The 5,000-nt window shown below is 42.2% G+C and overlaps 1 protein-coding gene across 2 annotated transcripts in view; it reads right to left on the reverse strand.

Annotated features, from left to right (window-relative positions):
- The window catches only part of ankrd13b (ankyrin repeat domain 13B), a gene marked incomplete at both ends in the record, with an annotated part of 33,657 nt that overhangs the window by 19,800 nt on the left and 8,857 nt on the right, over nt 1–5,000 (reverse strand). The window lies entirely within an intron of this gene.

Consider the following 5,000-nt stretch of genomic DNA (forward strand, 5'->3'; position numbering starts at 1 on the left):
GTTTGGTGACAATTGAGCAAAAATTGTGGGAGGAGATACATTTTAAAAGTTTTACAGTTATTGAAAAAAACAGAGTGATGGACTTCATAATTTGTAATGAGTTTAAGTGGACAAAAGTTTCAGCAGTATTGAGGCTACATTGTGGTGAAGTTTCAACACTGTAGCATCTACCGTTGGTTTGGTAGGAATTTTTTAAGTTTTTAAATTTAAACGCTTATTGTGCCCCCCCTAGGAGGGGGGGGCACATGTCCTTGGAGTTGAGTGAATCTGGCATGGGACTGGACCTTTGTGCAAAGTTTGGTGAGTTTTCACCCATGGGAAGTATGACTTCCTTGGAAGAAGAAGAAGAAGAAGAAGAAGAAGAAGAAGAAGAAGAAGAAGAAGAAAGAATTCCTAGGAATACAATAGGTTCCCGGCAGCTTAGCTGCCCGGACCCTAAATAGACAGAGAGAGAGAGAGAGAGACGGAAACACAGTAGTGAGACACCCCGATGCGTGAAAATGATGTGATGAGTGAGGAAGAGGGCGAGAGGGAGACTGGCGGGTGCTAATTGCTCTGTCAGCATTCCAGCACAACGCCTCATGCAGGCAGGGGACACACACACACACACACACACACACACACACGCACACACACACACACACACACACACACACACACACACACACACAGAAACGCACATACGCACACCATCCTGTGTCTAATCGACCACCTCTGGTCTGAGGGTGGTGGATTGGGCAGACAGACTCTGTGGTGAACTCCTTGACATTGAGCGGGGAGATTTCAACCCACCCCCACTCTCCCTATGGATCCTACACATCCCAGAGTTTGGGTTTCTCCTCTGCCAGCTTTTGGATGTTCTACTTTCATGATGCAAATGGTTTATGGCAAGCTACACCGCCTGCTCTGTGTGAACACAAACACAAAGTGGCCGTGGCTGCATTGCGCGGTATGGCGTGTGTCTCTATTGTCTATATGCGTCTCTTGCTCTGCTGCCGACACCGTGCCCATTACACCCCTCTGGCTCTGAGGGGCCTTTGAACAGCTTCAAACTTCCCTTTATGGATTGTAAAGGGCATGTTGCTGCGGTCAATTAGAATATAATAGAAGGAGAAATGTTAACAGCTACTTAAAAGGGAACACACACACACATAGACGTTTCTTTAAATCTGGATAAAGGCCTGTTGTTTGTTCACAGTGGTGAGGTTTGCTTAGCTTTCCCAGTGGATTTGTTATTATGGATAGCCCTGAGGGGTCTTTCAGAAACACGGTGTGTAGTTTAAGGACCTTATTAATTAACAGCACAATTAACTCCACTTTTGAGGAAGAAAGATATGGATGAGTTGTCATCAGGTAATTTCGATTCTGTGAGTTTGTTGTGATCAGCTCTCTCTCTCTCTCTCTCCCTCCCTCTCTCTCTCTCTTTCTCTCTCTCTCCCTCTCTGTGACTTTCTGTCTCTCTTTCTCTCCCTACAAAATGTATGGTGATCTTTGCATCAAAGCTTGGTAATTAGCAACTCCTATAACACTGATCCAAAATCCAAGGGACATGTTGCATGAGACCCTTGATAAAATATGTTTTTTTAAAGAACAGTTAATTTTTTAAAACCAGTTGTCTGTGTAAATGCTTTGTGAATCATTTATCGTGGGTTGGACGTCTAGAATAGAGGGAAAGCATGAGATCTAAGAGAATATTAACATGTGGTATTATAATAATAAGATAATAATCATTTAATTTAATTAAACACGCAATTATTAAAAAAAGATACATATATATGGACAAGCTTTCAATGTACATTGATTAAGCTTAATCAAAAGTATTTAAACTAAACCATTAATAGTCATTAATAGTAATAATTTATCTTGGCGGGAAAGAGCTGGTTCAGATCTAATAAAAGCTTCGATTGACTAGTCCTGAAGTTAATGTTCTGCCTTGCCATGCCAAGCCTGTAGGAAGGCATTGACAGCCCACTCAATCTGTTGCCGTTAACATCAGATACATTCAGGCATTTAGCAACAGGATCTGATCTGTCACTTACGTCTTCTGCTCCTAGAAGTGTCACTTTAAGCTTGGCTAGGCACGATATGGATGATTTTGGGGAGTGGCTTTGGAGAGAAGCCTGATGGAGGAGTTTGGAGTTTTTCAGTTGGATACTTTCCAAATGTAGCTAACTCTGGCTGGTTTCTCTAAATGTCCTACCTTCTTTTAAATACAAAATAAAAAATATGCATGTCTATAGACAAAAGCCTAAAAGAACCTTTCACAGCCATTTGTTGAGCAAAACGGCTTTTCTTTCAAAAATTGGGAACTTTTCAGCTAGCTGCATCGCCCTTCCGCAAAAGGATGATAAAGAGAGAGGGCGAGAGAGAGAGAGAGAGAGAGAGAGAGAGAGAGAGAGAGAGAGAGAGAAAGAGAGAGAGATTTTGTTTGCGTTGGGACAATGCTGACATTGAACAGGCGAACATAAAGAAACAGTAACTTTGATGGTGATTGAGAGTACTCGAGTGGCTCGAGTTTCAATTGTGAATGTGACAGAGAAAGACTTAAACACTTTAACTTAAACTGGCTTTCAGTATCAAGTGAAACTTGTCAGATGGATAGTCGGGAGGAGAGGGAGAGTGAGAGGGAGGGAGGGAGAGAGAAGACAAGCAACAGCAACAGCAACAGCTAAAAGACAAACAATAGACAGGGAGAATTAGAAGAGAGACAGAAACGTGCAATAAAGAAAGGGGTGGGGGCACAGCAGGAGACCTCCCATGAGCCTCTCTGATGCTGGCGCCGTCAGTACAGATTATAACAAAAGAAAGAACATAAGCGTCTAAAGTAGGACAGAGAATATTAAGGGATAGATGAAAACAGGGAACAGCATGAGGCTGAGGAACGGTCAACATATTAAAATGATGTCCTTGTTTATGAACAGGGTGGGACTCTGTCCTCCCTGCCTAAACGTGCCAACTCTGTCCCATACGTTACGACCCTCCCGGGCTCTCAGGGAATATATATAGTTAGAATCTATTGTCCGGGTCAGTGAGTCACTCCCGAGCAAACCGTCAGCTCATCACCTGCAACGCAATAAAGATGGAGGATAAAAATGTGCAAACGCTTCCAATACCGGCCCCAATGTCACCTCGTGGCTTACTGCTTCTTCCCACCTTTCTTTGAACCCAGTCAACGAAGCAAAGTTTCTCAGGAATACTTTAACTCTGCAAAATAAGCTCAATTTAAACAATTCTATATAGCTATAGTTATTTATATGTTTTATATATGAAATATTGATACAATGGATACACAGATGTAAATGCGATAAGTGTGTGAAGATGAAAATGTCTGTGTATTATCTCGAATGGAAAACACAAATATTTTAAACTGAATAAACCTGTTCTTCATATTTAATATTCAGGCCACTTCCGCCAGCCCTGACACCAGCCAGTCCCACCTGTGTTTCCTCCTAGGAGCTGTGTGGGGCTTTATGTACACCTGGACACTCCCCAGTTTCTACCCTGCGAGCGCTGGCGTTAGCCACTACTGCCATGTGCTATTGATAAAGGCAGTTAGGCATGGGCTGCATTCACCTGATGGCCATCTTGGTTCTAGATGGTTCTACCTAGCTACTGTTTAGAACCAGGATGGAAGTAAGATGAATAAATATCCATTGTTAAAAAAAAAAAGTTGTTCTGCAGCAGATTGCTCCAGCAGCCAATGTCACGTTACACAACCTAGCAGCCACACAAAAAATGACATTACACAATCCTTTCCTGAGAAGAAGAACAATATTGTGAAGGGAACAGTTTCCCCCCCAGGGATTAATTATGTAGTCTGAACCTGGATGAGGGGGTCGGTACTACTCATAGGCTACATTTTGATAGGATAACTTAATGATATTTTAGTGGACAGAGACCTCATACCATCTCTAACCAACACAGATACATGAGTCCTGTAGTGTACTACACTTTTCACAGAGGTGTCATCGTAGGATGAACACAAGTGTCGCTCATAACACTAATCATGGGTCTGCTACTTTCATACTCCAGGGCATGGCTCATAGACTAAAGTAGATGACACACATTGGGTCAATGGGCCCTTTAAAACAGGTTGTCAATAGCAGGCTAAAGTAACTTCCTGTTTCTGTAACTATGACATTAGGTGGCTCTTGCATCTGTCATAGCACCAGCATGGGCAATGTATATTTACTTGACCTGTGGTGTGTGTGTGTGTGTGTGTGTGTGTGTGTGTGTGTGTGTGTGTGTGTGTGTGTGTGTGTGTGTGTGTGTGTGTGTGTGTGTGTGTGTGTGTGTGTGTGTGTGTGTGTGACTGTGTGACTGTGAAGAGGCCCCGTAGGGGTCACTTGCCTCCTCAAAGTGTTTGTCTGGTAAGTCACATTGATTTATCTGTTCAGACAATGCTGAAATCTGGACACGGTCAGAGGAGGACATTATGTTGCTATGGTCAATAAATACTAAAGAAGTATATTAGTACTTATTCAATAGTAAATAAGCACATTAGTACCAATTAGTACAAGAAGTACAGTCTATAAAATAAAATGACTACGCTATTCTATGCTATAATAATTTTTGTTTGGAGTAAGGATCACATCACGCTAACACAACTCGATTAACACATGCTTTTATGTCTTCGCTACACACTGACCCACAGACACAATGCCATATTTACTTACTTATACTTATATATATACTAACCCTCATATAACAGTCGACAACGTAAACATTTTCCTTTGGAAAAATGTACAGACACACAGACACATAGATTAAAAACATAGAGAAGGAATACATTTGTGACACCCAGCACACCTCATTCCCGGGGTCCATTAATAAATCAGGACCCTTCTGGAGGAAATGGTTGTTTACAGCTAATGGGCCATGTAGAGTTCATATTCCGTCCTCTCTCTTTGTCTCTGTCTCTCGTTCACTCTTTTGCAAACGCAGAAACCCACACACATGCACGCACGCACGCACACATGCACGCACACACACACACACAC

Source organism: Micromesistius poutassou (assembly GCF_964030765.1).
Source record: "Micromesistius poutassou genome assembly, chromosome: 4".
Classification (NCBI taxonomy): Eukaryota; Metazoa; Chordata; class Actinopteri; order Gadiformes; family Gadidae; genus Micromesistius; species Micromesistius poutassou.